The sequence below is a fragment of the Struthio camelus genome, chromosome 4, assembly GCF_040807025.1.
Source record: "Struthio camelus isolate bStrCam1 chromosome 4, bStrCam1.hap1, whole genome shotgun sequence".
Lineage (NCBI taxonomy): Eukaryota > Metazoa > Chordata > Aves > Struthioniformes > Struthionidae > Struthio > Struthio camelus.
The window spans coordinates 20,266,444-20,284,322 of record NC_090945.1 but is presented as its reverse complement, the minus strand read 5'-3'; the positions used below and the strand labels follow the sequence as shown (position 1 = coordinate 20,284,322).

The 17,879-nt window shown below is 37.8% G+C and overlaps 1 long non-coding RNA gene across 2 annotated transcripts in view; it reads left to right on the top strand.

Annotated features, from left to right (window-relative positions):
• The window catches only part of LOC138067148 (uncharacterized), a 137,151-nt gene that overhangs the window by 46,483 nt on the left and 72,789 nt on the right, over window positions 1-17,879 (top strand). For both annotated transcript variants that reach the window (XR_011140855.1, XR_011140856.1), the window contains exons 3-4: window positions 2,119-2,219; window positions 5,136-5,290. This is a non-coding gene — a long non-coding RNA (uncharacterized lncRNA). The remainder of the gene's footprint in view (window positions 1-2,118; window positions 2,220-5,135; window positions 5,291-17,879) is intronic.

Here is a 17,879-nt window from a genome sequence, read left to right as displayed (position 1 = left end):
AAAGGGCTTCCAGGCAGAAGAGAGGGGTATGAATAAAAATGCCTTTCATTGTTTCCTTCTCTGAAAAATCTAGCATAAAGCAAGGGCTGTGACTATGATAATAAAGGCAAACGATAAGTGAAAGAAGGGGCACTTCAACATAATCTAGATAACAGGAAAATTTTAAATGGACAATTTAACATAAGGGTCTGCATGGAATTATTTTTCATTAAACAATCAAAGCTTGTGGTAATGCAAATGAAATCCATTTTTAGCTGCAGGAAATTCTGACAATTTCAGAGGAATAACAAATATGAGAATAATAATATCATGATGGTAATTCACAGTAATTATAGAAAAGCATAATTGCACAACACAAGCCCTAATCAAAGCTCAGAAGAGTACTTTGGCAATCATTAAGATTTCAGAACTGTTAGCATTTACCTTTCTCATCGGGCACCACACAACAAGCATTATTAATTTTGTGTCAATCTCAAGCATAATTTTCCTGATCAAATATCAGTTCATAGTAGCTAACCACAAAGATTAGCTTATCTGACATAGATTTTTGGGAAGTATGTTAGAAAGAAATAAGCTTTGCTGGTGATTGCTTTGGAAGAAGCGATGCTGTCCTTGAACTTAGGTTATTTCTCAAGGTTTGTGGTCTATCCTATATGTGTACAACTTCCATCAATTCCATTTGGACCTCTTGTCCTAAAAGCTTCAGAGCGTTGTCCGTACTTTGCCTCTGGACATCTTAGGGGTATAATTTTTCTAAGCTTCATATATCTGTGAGTTCATTGATAATCAAAGTGTTATTGAACTATGCACACAGTTTGTGCTGCTATAGTACATATGTAACTCATCATATGCGGTCACTGTAACTGCAGCTCCTAGTCTGATGTGCAGCTAGTCCTAAATTATTCTGTGTGTAGAATTTGGTTTTTGTTTCTTTTTTTCTGCTGAAGAGCTGTGTTTTGGCTTAAACCTGCCGTAACTGCCTAGCATGAAGAAGAGGACATTTCACAGTTGATGTGGAGGTGAAGGAAACATCTGAGGGATCAAAACTGAATTTAAGAAAAAAGAATATGGATCTGGAGTATTAACGTTGCACTCATTTGAGAAGTAATGATCAGTCATTAGGAGAGGAGCTAGTTTTCAAAAAACTGAAGAGGCAAATAAAAGCACAAATGGACAGTTGAAACCAAAAGTGAAAAATTTGAAACCATAATTTGGAGAAAGGATAGCCTATAGTGAGTAAGAAGATCCTGGAGAACATATATATATTTTTTTCCCCTTGTGAAGAATTGAAATCCCAAAATTACCTAAGGCACAAACAGCTAAAACACAGTTATTTAAGCTATTATTACAAATACATATTTAGAGCATGCATACTGTTCTCTTACATTCAGTAGAAGAAAAGTTGTATTTTATGCAATAAGGAAAAAAAGAACAGCTCCCTCAACGTGAAATGCCAACTCTCTATCTTGGCCTTCTTGGTTCTTTTCGTACTCCTCTGTATGCATTAAATTATTTTTTTTAAGTAATCCTATTCTAGTACTGGTATTATAGGTTTTAAAAGCTATGCGTATGGTATAATTTTTTTTAAGGGAGGGGTTTGTCTGTAGCAGAAGACATTGGCTGGTACGTAAAAATATATGTTAGTTTGGAGTTCACCAAAAAAAGACATAACTTCTTATGATGCAGGTGGGGTCATTCCCTAGTGTTGGAAGGAGTAAGTATTGAATATCTTTTCCTTTTCTTAACTGACTCACTGTCACTGTGCTTTTCTCTGGGTTGTGGTAGGATTGTTCTTCTGTTAGCAACTTATTTTTTAACACACCATTCTGACACCTTGACAGTTCAAGTGCTAAATCAAACTTTACAATGACTGGCAGGCAGTTATTAGATGTATTGCACTTAATTAACTTTGCACCTAATTACAAGCAATGCTGGCCGATTACAAAGGGCATAAATATATTAGTGCCCTAACTGTCACATCATGAAAATGGCTGTTTGAACAAGTCAGGCAAAAGCAATTACCACATTGTGTGCGTGGTGAAGTGTAGCAGAGTGCAAGAAGAGGAACGAACTGCTTTGCTATTTGTAGGAATTTAAATTTTGCACTTTGCATTTCAGGTGACCCAGATGAGTGTAGAGTATGCTAGAAGATTTCCTTTCAACTGTACAAACACTTCAGGATTGCTCCCTGTGTGTGAAGGAAAAAGAGAAGTTTTATGGTAAGAGCTGACTTAGGTTTTCTAGCTGTGGAATAACTTTTGTTAGATATCCACCCTGTGTGTCTGTAGGTATGAGGATTCCAGCATTAAGGAAAAGAACAGCGGCTCACACGAGGTGTATTCCACAAGATCATAAGCAGAAATTGTGACTCAGAATGACACTGTGCAACTCTTACTGATGTAGGAGTTGCCAAAATGAGATGGAGAGCAGAATTTGGTCACATCTGTAGAGTGCTATGTGTACGGAGCAAGTGCTAGCGCTCAGTTGGTGTTCTGTGGAAATCTGTCTTGTGTTAGCTCAGGAAGGAAACATCTCTGTTTGCTTGAAAAGCAGGCAAGAAATTTACAGCAATTTTAAAAATTTCATAAGCTGCTTTATAAACAGGCTCTACATAAGAGAGATCTTTCCTTCAGTGTCAAGTATCTGTTCTAACCAGCACCTGCTCTCTTTTCCTTAGGAAAATATAGCATGTTACAGGTGAATAACTAATTGTTATTGCACACGTAGCACTAGAAGGATATTGTCATTCTTTTTACAAAAAGACTGGCCGGGGAGAAAAACTTGAGAACTGCTAAATTTCTTTATTTCTTTCATTCCTTAAAGACTTCCTTTGCTTACTTAGCAGCAAAGTAGCCCCTGAATGAGCAGTGTTTTGCAACATAACCTAACAAAAATGTTTGTTTTCCTTTTTAAAAAACCTTAGTCCCACACTTCATTTATTCAGCAGTACATAGACAAACCAACCTTAGCCGAGTCATACGCATTTCATGGCCAACAGAATGTACCATTTACTTTATATGAGATATTTAATGCTGTGTACAAAACAGTCCCCAGGTCATGTGAACCAGTTTCATATATATTGGCCAAAAAAAGGTCACTAAAACTTGACTTTGCTAGAGGCAAAGGGAAAGAAACAGAGGGAGTCACAATGTGGCACTAAATTAGTGGCTGTAGGGCTTGTCTGCTGTTGTTATTTACAAGCTCTGAATAAAGGGAACTGTGAGGATGTATGTAAACCTTTCCCAGCCCAGAACAGCCATTCATTGTTATTCACTTCTAAATAGGCTGCCTGTGTTGTTTCTGATAACTCATGGAAAAGGTAGGTGGCCTTTAACAAAAGTTTTGGATGCCTGTGTGATTGTATGGAAAAGTCAATTGACTCTTTTGTGTGCAACAGCATAAAGTAGGGAGTGGGGAGATAATGTGTTTTCAAATGCAACATTACATCACTGCTGAAAACGATTGCTCAATGTATTCAGACCTTGGGTGGTCAGCAATTTTTACCCAATATAAAATTAGAGACATTAATGTAGAAACATAAACCTATGCAGGAAAACGTCCTGACGGAATGATTTCAGCAAAACAAGCACTGTCATTCAAGTAGCCTATGCCAAAGCATTTTGGCACTTTAGCCACTCCTCACTGGAGTAGTCAGGAGCTCAGCCAAAGAGAGAAGTTATTTCAGTCAAGGGTTCATATAAAGCTCTATGATTTCAGTTTTCCAGGGCAAAATATATGCTACTGAGCTTTCCACTGATGAGAAACTGCAGGGTGCAAGGAATTAATGTGCAATAATGTGGATTTGACTCTTTCAGCACACAAAGTGAGTTGTGTTCAATATACAATGTGTGTTGAAATGTCAGTTTCTTATACTGTATGCACTGTGGAGCCAACAAATAATCCATGAATAATGATTGGAAGAGTAAAAGTATATCTAAAACCATATTTTATGTGTTTGGGCAAAATCAGGTGAGACAATGAGAAGTTACTCTAACAGAATATTGGTGCCTGTGTGTTTTTCTCATATAGATGGTCATTTTGTCCTTGCCACATGGTTGCTACTTTGATTCAACTGCTATTAGTTAAAATATTCAACCTGAATGGTCAGTTAGATCTTTTATATTGTAATCCCATGGTGGGGAAATGGGGGTATGTGCAGAAATATGCTATATCATCACTTCTCGTTTTTGAAACAGGATATCACAACTTTTTTATGTGCAGCTTTGTTTGGAACGCCCTCCGAAGGGAGCTGTCAACCGCTTTTTGTCCCTACGCTTGCTCCGGCACAGGATGGCTGGGGTTTCTGCTTGTGCAGACCTAAGAGGCTGCTGGCCTGCTTGTGTGAGAGGGAATGGGAGGAGTTGGGGGCCACTGCTCTCACAGCTGCTTCCTCTTGGACAAGCTGTCTGCTGTGGTGAGAGACACTACTCAGCATGGCCAGGAGTCACAACCTTGCAGAATCCCACTTATCTCTGTGCAGTGCAGTGTCATCTGGGCTTTCAGGAACTCAGCAAGAGCGTGAAGTCCTGCCTCTTAGAGGACAGATGCTACTATCATTCAACACATCAAGGGTATCTGGTGCTTGCGCAAGGCAAGGCTGCGCAATCCCAGTGAAGCTTTCGCCTCACTTGAACCATGGCCACTGCATTAAGCGTTGTTCATGTGGTGGCAACAGTTGCTCTACTTCTCCCCCTCCACACACGTTGAGAATGGAGATCCTGGGGAAAAGGCCAGGAAGTCAACTATGACAGCTGTTTTTCCCATTTATGTAATATTTCATGGACCACTGTGGTGTCCTCAGCTTTTATGTATTCATATATACATAAATGTATATGAATATATTTATAAATATTTATATATTTATAAATATATATAAATATATTCATAAAATGTATGTTATATATTATACATTATAATATATATCACATGTTATATTTTTATATATAATATATAGATATGTAATGTATTTATGAATATAAATATTATATAACAATATATTGATTCACATATAATAATATGTATAAATATATAAAAATATAAATATATATTTATATATGCATACATGAATATATATATATTTATATATTCATATATTGACAAAAATGAGCTAATTAATTGTTCTTTTTACTTGGTAGATAAAGATTTCTTGGCCACGACTTCTGAAGACTAATAACCTTAGTGCTCTGCTAAGATACAGAGACTTGTAAGATTGAAGGAAATCATCTTATCTGGTTTTTATCCTTTTTGGAAGCATCAAAAGGAAAACTGGAGGCTGCAGTGATATACAAAGGTATGTAAAAACTCTCTGTCTCGGCTTTCCGTCTAAGTTTGCTTTGTTCATGGAAGAGCTTAGTTTTATAGTTTGACTTTTACACTCTGTTGTAATGACTCTTTCCATCTGAGTGCATCATACTGTAGGAAGCTAATTGACTTTGACTTCTCTGCTTCTATTCCCAGTGGGATAATGCCAGTTGTAATTCTTTTATTGATTGTTTAGAGCAATTAGCAGAAAACAAATTTCTCCACAGAACAGATAATTTGGTTTTGTTACTCTCTACCATTAAAGCTAAACAATTTGTTATCTGAAAAAAATTAATAGGAAACACATTCCATCTGTTTATTATCTGAAGAGAGGCAGGTTACCTCATCATTAATGTCATTGGTAATTAGCGCTCTTGTGCTGCCACCATCTGCACCAGTGGCTGGCAATCTGTCAGTGGCTTCACATGCCAGTGCTGATTGTGTTTGTCTGTGCCAAACAATGGGCAGACCGTATGTGATCCTGAAATTTGTAAACAGTAGTTGGCTTATGTAAGTTAACTAGGCAATTTTGTTATATATTTGACTGCTGCCCTGGGAAGGACATGAGACTTTAAACCTCCAGGGCAATTCCCAGTCATTGGGTCACCCGTGCTCGGCCCAGAATGTCACTCTCAATTAATCGGGTTTCTAATGGTCACAAATGGTTCTTGTTTCCATTCTGGAAGACGTCTGGAACGGCGCTGCGGTCAGAATGGCGGGGCCTGTTGTCTCACATTCCATCAGCATCACTGCAGTCCATGATAACCAGCAGATAAACCCTAACATAACTCACAAAGGCCTTGTTAATCGCATAGGCTTCCTAGTTGTTATATAATAGATAACTTCTCCTTCTACTCTAGATTGCAAAGGATGGATTTTATTTTATGCTGAGTGAAGTTTCTTTAAAAAAAAAAAAGCCAGGAAAAAGGAAGTAATTATGTAATTTTTAGGCACTAATCTTAGTGTCTTACTGGATTTTTGTTCTGTTATTCTTGATTTAAAAAAATACACCAGATTTGTTTTTATTGATTTGTGTTGGGGAGAAAAACATCTGAAAATTCCAACTGCCTACTGAAATAGCTTCTGAAGGCCAGAGGCTCTTGAGATCCTACATGCCAGGATTTGAAAGCTTTTGTAAGAATACATTTGTAATGGTAGGAGCTGATTGCCGTGCTTCAATGTGCATCATAGTTACTATAAAGTAAATGATTATAGTGTAAGTGGTTAGTGAGTTACTCGTTTAGGTACTTTTCATAGATAATCTCCTGAGGAATGTGTTCTGTCATATGAATACATATGTATATGTGGTATGCCTATTTGCATATTATAGAATATAATTGCAAAAATGTTTATACAAGTATACACAAGTATAGCTGGAAATAAAATGCTTTCTTTGGCACATGGTTTTGAAACCTCCTTTAAAACTTTCTACTTCCAGTATCACGTGATGGAATATTATGATGAGTATCTACTAATGGTGCTTATTGCTTTTACCTGGGCATTTTCCTCTCTGGGGCTACTGGGACAGAAGGCTGTTAATGATGTAGGACCCCACTGGCATTGTTTTAAAAAAAAAAAAAAAAGGCATTTCATAATTGTATAGAAGCATACAATTTCCAAGGGACTGGTAGACATTTGCCCTTGGTACTTGAGGCCTAAGTAAATTCAGGGAGTAATCCTGACTGATGTGAGAACATGAAGCTGCTGCTGAAAACTCTGAGTCTCAGTCAAGGATGAGAGTAATCATGAATTTCAGAGAGTCTGCTTTAATGTATTGCTAAAGATCTGATGTTAGCAGGAGGTGCAGTTGAATTAGTTGGTGTGACGGGAAAAATAACATTAGAGGCAGTGGCAAAATCGGGAAGACTATGAAGCATACCAAGAAACCTATAATGTGTGAACCTATAAATTCCTTCTTGGGGAGAAAAATATATATATTTTATATATATATCATCATTTTGGAAAGTGGTTAATGTAAGAAAGGCAATATTGTAATGAAGAAGAAAGTGAGAGTCTTTTATGACTTAATCTTGTTAAATGTGTATTCACAAAAAGTAATATGCGCATGTGGGCTGATCCAAAGCACTGTGAACTGAAATACTTGTTTGAGCTTCAAGAAGGTTTGGGGCGCAGTAAATCTTTTGCGATGTTTATTGGGTAAATTGAATATACTCAAATTTTTACAGAATTTGATGCGTTCAGGTACCATAAGTAGTAGACCTTCCAAAGAAGCATACATTGCATGAAAAATCAGATGTTTAATATCCCATAGGAGTTGCAATATGTTATAAGACTCTTTATGTTCTTCCATTTACTTTTGTGTCATTTTAATAATTTGTATATGTGGTATGCCCATTTGCATATTATAGAATATAATTGCAAAAATGTTTATCTGTTTAACCAGAGGGAGGGGCAGGTCAGTACCAAAAATAAGTCATTAGCTTTGGGATTAGAGGAGGAAACAGAGATTTTAATAGCAGTGTGGGGATGTTTTAATATTTAACTGTAAAGGTTTAGCATCTTTTCCTGAAGTAAAATGGGAAACCATCAAAAATAGATGTAGATAATAAAATTAAATGCAATGCCAATACTGTAAATCCAACATGGGGTTTATTGTATTACTGAGCTTTTTAAAATGTTAACATTCCTTGGCTTCATCTAGAAGAAATAACTAATTCCAGGTGAATCACCTCAAGACAACAAAGCCCACCGTTGGTAGACATACATCACTCAGAGCATGAGGAAACAATTCACCAGGGGCACGTTTAGATGTGAGAATATTTTGTTATGGCACAGTGACTAACAGTTCTCTATTTCTCATTAGTTTAAATGGTGTTATGTATAAATTAATTTCTGCTAACTTCTACAACCAGTTCAGTTAATGTACACACATCTTGAGACCTCGTTAAATGAATGTATTATACCTTAAAATATTAAATTACAGCCTTTACTGTCCCCCAGGTAGTTTATGAGAATGTCAGACAATTAATATGTAATGCAGCAAAGCTAACAAATTCCATTTAGCCCAAGAGGACTGAAAGCCGTTCCTAGAGGCAGGGCTGGAGCCTTCTGCCAGGGACCACTGAACTCAAGGGAAGGACTTAACGCTGACTTGTTTAAGTGTTAAAATATGGGTGGGGCTAGAAGACAAAAACTGCAGGGAGAACAAATTAGGGAGGCAGGTTGTAGTTGTCCATTGCCAGTGGAAGCCCTTCTTGTGATCCAGGCCAGTGTTCACACACATATATTCTAAGTTAATTCTAAGTGGTCCTCTGCAGATCAGTGCAAGTTAGCTGTTTTCAGTATAGAAAGCATCTGCTGTTTTCACTTGAGCTAGAAGAGGAAAGCTCAGTGCAATCCCTGTTGTCACAAGCAATGGGAGTCATGAGCTGAAACACGGGTGTCTACAGTCATCTCACATGCCCTCAGGTATCCTGCCTGGCCTCTGAGGGCAGTGTCAAAACTCTCCTATCTGGCAGAAGTCAAGAGGATGGCAAGTGAGCAGTCGCTTTAGACCTTACTTTTCTGTTGTCCTCTTTATATTCCTGGCATTATAATGTCAGTGTCATGGAAAGATCAGGAAGAGAGAGAATTATTGGAGGAAGAAAGATTTAAAAAAAAAAAAAAAGACAAGGAAAAGGAGTTACAAAAATGTCAAAATTGAAAATAGGGAATATAAAACTCAGCTCCAGCCCCCGAGATTCTGTGATTTCTTGTTGCAGAATAGCATTCAATATGCTGAAGTTATTACTTCTATTGCTTAGGTCTTTTATTGATTGGTCACATGGCAGCTGTGAAAATGCCAGTACTTTGTTTTAGCCAAAATGTGTTCACAAAATTAGTTCAACTTTTTTTTTTTTTTTTAATATTGCCTATAAGACAGAATGTTATTCCTCTGAAATTGAATCTTTTCTTCCCTTTTCACTCAGGCCAATTTTTTCCCAGATTACATTTTAAAACAGCTGTTTTGCAGGTAATTTGCAGGTAGTCATGATGTCATCCTGTTCGTGATGCAAGTTTTCTCCTGCTGTTCATTTGTGAGATGAAAAGTAGTGTCTTACCTGTCTGATGGGTTTTGCTTTTTTTAAATGCATTTTTGTTAAGAGCTGGGATAAAAACAGAGTAACTCATGCCATCATTTTTCAGTTAGAAAATATAATGCAAGATTAAATTGTTTCCTGATTATAAATGATATACATACAGACAATGAATAATTAACTGCAGGCAAAGATCAATCAAGAAAGGTCATCTTAAACTTGACTTGCTTATTTTCTTCTTCTCTATGATTATCATTGGTCAAATATAATTACTTTCTTGTCAAATGGCAGTTCTGGAAAGAATAGTTAAATTTCATTGTAAATTGCAAGAACAAAGACAGGAACAAAGAAAGAACCTAAGGCTTTCCTGGTAAGACTTGCTCTCAAAACTTTGCTAAGCACAAATTTCTCCTTCTATTCTTCACTTTATTGTAAAAGTTTCAAACAAATAACTTCAGGAACTCTGGCACATTAAAAGATCACGTTTTGTGCAACTTTTGCTCCATTCAAGTCAACAGGTATTATTTCTTTTCCTAACTCAAACTCTGCTCCTATTAGTTTCTGCCTATTTAGTTTCTGTCTTTCTAGGCAAATAAGTAGTTTCTCTTCATTACAGTTGCTGTTGGTTTTGTTTTCCTTCTTTTTTGTATGTTGCAGAGCCTGACTCTTCATGCAGCCTGTGTTGGAATCCTCTGACTTGATTCCACACTGTAGCTTCCTTCCTGCAATATTTGCGATGCCTTAATCATTCCCTCCCCTAGTTATCCTGTTCCTCAAGTGGGAGGAACACCAGAAGCTCTCCACTTTAAGAGGGTGACTTTCTCCTTGATGACATTGTCAGTTCTGTCCAGTTTTACTTTTCACCTTGCTATTTATATTAAATTGAAAGTGAATGCTGACTACTTAGGGAGATTAGGGACATCATTCTCACCATAAAACATTTATTGGAGCACACCCAACTCAGCAACCAAATTGATGTAAGAAAAGCAGAACAATATTAAAACTATCAGCAGGGCACAGGTTTATTTTATGCAGATGTGTAGTTTGCATGCCATGGGACTCAGCTCAAGTGTCCAATAACTTTTGTTTTTTTGCTTAACCAATTTTCTTCATTACTTACTTATAGGTCCCTGCAGAATTCGGAGCTGTTATTACAAACATATACATTACAGAAGGAACACAGCATAGTTTTTTAATAAGGTTTTCATCAGCTGCTTTTACTGACATTTCTTCATTTCTCTTACACCCTGCTTTATAAAGTCACAGTCTTCATTTGATAATATACAGCAAAAAGGGTGGACGATTACCACAGAATATGTGCATGGCTGAATGTAAAAATAATCACACAATGTACTTGAAGCATGAAGGCTTTTTGGGCAATTTCCATGGCCTGTTTGCTTATGCAATTTATGCATCTAGTTGGGAAAAGTTATCCTCTTTTCCTTTATCAGATTAATACAAAAAAAACCCCCCCCACTCACTCTCAAAACTTAAGATTCAGAATAGAAAATAATCAACAGAGTCTTTAAGTAAGTCCAACATGTCAAAAGTAAGCATGCATACTTGTGCAAAGAAGTTGGTGAAATACTGCAAGACCTGCACTTGCAAAATTGTACAACACAAACTCACATTCAGAACTTGTCCCATCTCAGGGAACGTGAGCCAAAAATAAAGTGACCTTCTATCAGTGATTTTGATGAGCTACTTTTTAAATGTTTGAGGTAACAAGCATAGCAAAAATAAGAAGCCATTCTCCATCCTACCACAGATGCCAACAAAGTGAGTGCCTGATTATCCAATTGTCTATTCAGGTCCATCAGGACCTGAGGCAAGTTTATTCTGGCTCCAAGACACATCTCTGCCTCATATCAAAGAAGCATATTTCAGGGGATACAAAGGGGAGAAAGACGGTGAAGTTTCATGCTCAGTGATCAAAACAGCTGAAAAATAAATGTGCAGAGAAATCACACTGGTAAGCAAATACACTTCCACTAACTTCATTGCCTGTCTATTAATGACCAGTCTTACTAAACCTGACTTTCCCTCAGCTCATAGCTTAGCTGTGATGCGTAGGGCTGGCTTTGTCCCAGCTATGTTCTGCCCCTCGCAGTTACGATGGATGAGGGTTTCAGATTCACGGCCCCTTTCCTTATATTTGGAGATAGGCTACAATATTCTGGGCAAATGTGTTGTATTTTTTTCCATCCACCCACCCACCCACACAGACACACACAGACACACACACAGACACACACACAGACACACACACACAGACACACACACAGACACACACACACAGACACACACACACACACACACACACACACACACAGACACACACACAGACAGACACACAGACAGACACACAGACAGACAGACACACACACACACACACACACACACACACACACACAGACACACACACACACACAGACACACACACACACACACAGACCCACCCACCCACACACACACACCAGCAGGCACTATGAAATCTGACCTACATTAGCTCAGATCAGATACCCACCACTGATGCACTGCTCACAGCACTGCCAGAGGAGGGTTGTGCTGAAGTGTTCTGGACAGCTTTACAGACTGAAAATGTCAATGCCAGCATGTATCAAAAGCATCCAGAAAGTGGACTGTTCATACAATATTTCTGAAGTTTTATCCAACAACAATACAGACTGAAGAAAAGCGGAGGGAAAGCTAGGAGAGGGAGGGAAGCTAGGAGAAAGAAAAGAGGCTAAAAAGTTTGGTGCTGGTGTTCATTTTTATGAATAGCACCTAAAATATTTGTCAAGAGCTCTCCATTTATAGATGATGCAGAGTGCTTAGTCTTATATTCTGTAATGGCAAGGGAGTGCATCCAGAATTAGTCAGAGAGAGTCTACCAACTAAAACGAAGGCAAAATGTTCTGATACCTTGCAACCTGGCAAGTAAACCTGCTGCCTACAGATCGTCCTTTTAACAGCTGCGGATGTGATTGATTCTGAGCAGGTGCTTGTGCATTCACACTCATGAAGAGAGGCTATTGCCCATCCTGCTACATTCTCTAAAGCAAAATTCAAATACCCTACTACTGAGGATGTAACTCGTGATGGGTATGCTCATGTCATTGGAACACTTCAGCAAAATTACAGCTTTACAGTCCCTTTGGCTCTGGCTGTACAGTATAAGACTTACATAGGGAAAAGGGCGAGGGGGTTGAAATCCAAAATAAATAACCTGAAAATTCAGAATTGCCATGTCTCTTGGAGCAGTAGAGCGTGCCAAAAGCTGCATGAAGTTGTCATGCTGTAAAGCAAATGAGAAAAAAGTCTGAAAATTTTCTTCTATCCTTGGCCAATTCCGACTCTGATAATCAGCAGTTATTAGCACACACCCACATATACACTTGCCTACTTCACTTTTGAAAGGAAATTCAGTAGTAAATCATTGTATTGAGGCCTCATGTTAGAGTCCTCATACTGAGGCCTCAGAATCAGAAATTAAGTGTAGCTAATAAAATATCCCTCTTGCAACAATCTAACTAGCTAGGTCATCAGAAAGAAAGATGATTTTTAAAAGGGCCCAGATGATGCCTATTGATCATTTATACATGCAAGGAGCCGTCCTGTCCCGTTCTGCCACTGTTTATATAGATGTTGGACTAATACAGTTAGATCCTCAATTTCATCTGCCTGTAATAGAGCTCTCTCTCACTTACTGGGAGCACCCAGTGAAGTTATCTAACATCAGTTTGCTCCTTTGTTAGAAGCAGTAGTATTTTTTGTTGCTATGGTTTTTTCTTTGTCATGGCACCTACTTGTGACTCTGCCAACTGTAAAGTTTTATATACCTTACCAAAAACGTTCCTGTTCCTACAGTTAGTTAGGTCCAAAACTTACTTATTCAAATTAAGAGGCTATTTTGAGAGGGTTTTGAGTCAGCTCTGATTGCTTTAAGCTTTGTTCTTATTGTTAGGAAAAAAAAAACACAACCTTAACAATGGTCAAGAAATACACATTACTTTTACTTTTTTAAAAACCTGCAATTTACAGGTTCTACTCTGTCAGAAAAAGGCTGTTGCTGTCTTGAGCAAACCTGTATGATAGCAAGCTGATGGAAATTATGAAGCTAGAGAAACGAAAGGCAGTGTAAAGTTCAGTATTTGCTTGCCTATGAGAATATAAAATAATATAAGGCAGGAGGGAAGGGATGATGTGGGAGGGTAGATTAATAGATTTCAAAGATGATGCTCTGTTGGAGGAAGCAGCATTCCCTCCTCTAGACGGGTTGTTTGCCATGTTGAATGTAATACCTGTATTACCAGATACCTGTAATACCAGAAGCCTGTAAATGTGCTCTTGAACGCGGTCCTGGACGTCCACTATGAACGTCTAGTAAACACTCTTTTGAAAACATGATGTTATGGTATGAATTTCTAGAAAGCTCATTTTGCACTGTATAGACTTCGTGGGACATAGTCTGGGGGAAGAGGATGATTTATATACTCAGTAGTCTTTCCTTCTCTGCCTTGTGGAGAAACCCTGGTACTGGCCTGCAGGCCCAGAATCAAGAAGGGTGCCCGACTACTGCTGGAGAGATCCTTTTAAACTTGGCTATTGGAATTTCTTTTGAGTTGTGCCATCATCAGTATCAGCTATTTTTTTGTTCATTAACTCTTGCAATGTACTTGTTTAATATTAGATTTGAGAATTAAGATGTATCTCCCTTTCAAAACATCAACAGGTCATTACAAAAAATGATACATTAGCAAATCAGGATGCTTCTTAAATCAGTGTCCTCAGCATTAAACATAAGCTTGAAATCAGATCACCATTCGAATGTAACTCAAATTCCTACGCATCACTACATTTGGAACAGGCTGGGGACATACATTAGAATTTGAGCTGATCACGTAAGAGTTGAGAAGGGGCTACACTTGTGTGGGACTCACCTCCACCTCCTGTTAGCCAGCTGCAAGCTGGTGCCTAACCCGGGCTAATTATCCAGGACCTGGCAAGCTCACTGCAACCTCCCAGGAAGTACCACAATTGCTTGTAAGAGGGCTTGTTCTCGGGTCTGTTTGAGTATTAAGTCAAATGTTAATTTAAAGTGCAATCTATTTGACTTCAAACTGAGGAGAAGCAACATATATACAACTAGTGCCAGCAGCATGACACAAAATGCAGATATATTATTTGAATTTTTTTCTTTTCTGTTCTATATAAAGACAAATTTCAAGTGAGTAAGTCTATTTTTAGTTTGTCTTGGGCAAGTTCCCAGCATAATTCCACTTAAAATTCAATATCTTCTCCTATTTTTAAATACTAGGTTGACAAATAACAAAAAAAGAAATGTTAAAGTGGGTAAATACTAAGTAGGGGAAAATGTAGGCACATCCCTGAAAACTTTGCAGTTGACTTTCAGAGTCCACAGCTACTCGGGTAACTGGATATGATCAGCTACATCTCCAGACTACTCAGCTGCTGTATCTTGAGGTTTAGCTGTGGAAAGACATGTAAACTTGTTTCCCCTTGATATACAATTGAAAAAAAAAATCTCCCAGAACACTGCAGAGAGCACTGAAAAGAGAAGCACTATTCATTGGTCCAGCTAAAAGAATTTTGCCTTAAATGTGTTATTTGTAGGCATCTTCACTTGAACACAGGTACTGTTGTACAACAGAGCTGACAGCAATGGTACATCTTCCCCCTCGACTTGTCACGTCTCCAGATAGCAATACTTTAAATTGGCACAGTATGTCACATTTTATGGCTAGGAGAAGAATGCCCAGGACGCTAAGTCAATCTCTTTCAATTTGGTGTCTTGCCTCAATGAACTAAATACTGATTTAACAGCTGCCACAGACTGTGCTGCCCTCGTAATCTGAAGATATGATCATGCTAGGGTGGTACATCAAAATAATGAGAACTGTTTATTTTCAATAGACTGGACACAGCAGGCAGATGGAATACGCTTAACACAATAACATTAATTGGTTTGTCCATAAAGGACAAATATAAATAAAACCCGTTAAGTTTCATCTGTATATGGTATCATGATGCAAGTCACAGTCATAAATTGTGAAAAATTTAACTTTTAAGTAAAAGATTTTACTTTTCCTGTACTTAATCTGCATACACGTTCCAGCGGTAACCTACTCTGGCACCACACTGACTCCTTTCAGTCTTTCACAAAAGTCTCTAATATATCACAGAATTAGGATCACAGATGGCTTGTGGTCAGTGAGGCAAGAAATTTAGGTTAAAGAAAGTATAATACAGAGGTTTATTTTGTATTCCCTTAACAACTGTATAATATGCAGAAACTTGCAAATGGTTGAGTTCAAATGACTGTTAACATTTTCATTATTACTGAGTAGTGATATCATAATAGGGAAGTAATGTCGTAAAAGTTCATAGTAAATAGGTACATTATTTTCTCTCAGTAATAGAGCCACAAAGGTGATGACATGTGAGATGGGAGAACAGTTTAAATAAATAGCCATCCAGCCACAGCCAAAGTAAAAATACACTTTAAAGTAGTGATAGTCAAAACTTTCTTTTGACAAAGCATGAAACCACTTTCTCATAACCCGTGATGCACAGCATCTGTTGAACATACAGTTTAATGGGGTTCAGCATACCAACTGTAGGCCATTGACCAGGGTGACACAGAGCTGTAGTTATCCTGGAAGTGTAATTTGGAATGAATACCTAAAAAGACCAACTCTGCCATCAGCCTAGTAGTTCTCAATAGCCCATGTCAAATTCATCTCTCAATTTTGAATTCATTTTTAATGAATATTAGTAGTTTTTTTCTGTAAACCATTTTAACCTATATTTCCCTTCACCCAGAATGGGAGAGGGTCCGAAATCTGTACCAAGAGAAGAAATAAAAAGAGCCTGAGAGCCAAATTCACATGAAAGGTAGGCAGGCGCAAGTTCATTGAAGTTAAAACTGAAACCTGCTTGCCCATGTAGTTGGCCAATATAGCTCAGTTAAAGCTGCGTACAAGAGCATGCATAGATAGGTAACTGGGCAAAGATACCCACCCACAGTATGTCATCTCAGGCCTAAAATCCTATGAAAACCTGGGCCTACCCAATGGATATTCCTTCCTCCCTTCTACAAATAATATTTTCACATAATGCTGTTGTGATCCCGTTTGCATCCCCAAATTCCTGCCTGTTTTCTAGTGTGCTGATGATACAGTTCCTCTTCTCTACCAGTTCCTTCTCTGTTGCTCTTACCCTCTACCCTGCTTCCAGCAGACATTTCAGCCAGAGTGTTGAATCCTGTGTGTTTGTCTGGAGAACAGAGGATCAAGAGCCTTAGTTCAGTGGTGTCATATCTGAGATCTGCCACAGCAATCTGTGAAAATTAGCGAGCTGTACGTAAAATATGCAGTGGCACAAACTCAGCAACTTTGATGCTGTCCTCACCATCTTTCCATAAATTCTGTAGTGTGCACTGATATTTGACTTCAGATTTTCAGAGAGTTAAATCTTCAATTTTCAACTCCAAAAAAACCGTAAGGAAGGTTTGGAAACAAATATCTAAAAGTGACCTCAAAAGAAGAAATGTGCTTTGACATAGCCCTTTGTTCTTTTAAAGTAAATGAAACAGTCCAAATGAAGCACTTGATCCCTGGAACCCAAAGGAATTTCTTGTCTATTGACAAATCATGAATAAAAGAAGGGAGTGTAGAAAGGAGGGAGGAATTCATGAGAGTAGATAAATCTATTGGTGACAAACAAAAGCCAATTTCAAGGACTCATGAAGTGGGCTACCTTTTGCTGAAATGTTCGATTTCTAGTTCAAAACAATGTTCAGTTTCTGTTCTGGCTCAGCAAGCCAAAAGTGCTACAGTGGATCTTATAAGCTTCTGCAAAGTGCTTCATGCACTCATTTTATTTCTGTCTTAAGTAGCTGATTATCTTCCAGTTTCAGGTAAAACTGTTATTGCAGTTTATCTCTCTTTATCTCTACTCGTCAAAAGCGTTTTCACTTACAAGTGTAGCTTTTTATTATCTAGGGGCAAGCTGAGCTTTCTACTTTTCTGTTAAACCATACTTATTTTATTTAGTAATACTTTTGCCCATCTCCATCATATTTTTCCGTTCGCTTACCCATTTTATCGAATGGCTGCTTGATTCCTGAGGTAACTGGGCACTACAATAACATACAAACCAGATGTGTGTATGCTGAGATCTTGATATCAATGTCTATATGTGATGTCAGTATTATCTGATAGCATTTACCCTCTTCCCACCACAGAAGAAAAATATCTGCCTTGAAATCCTGTGATTCTAGGAGGTGTTGATGTAACTGGCTTAAGAAATTAGTAATTTAAGAACATAAAATACATATATTGTAGCAGACGATGCTGAAATATAATTAATTGCTTTGCATCAATAATATGCATGAAATAAGAATCAATCAGAAATGCCCGTGCTGTACTTCACATCTTGCTGATTCTTATTTTAAAACTCTCTACATTTTAGGAGAAGTGATAAGTCAGGCATAGTTTGATGACATGCAGCTCTCAC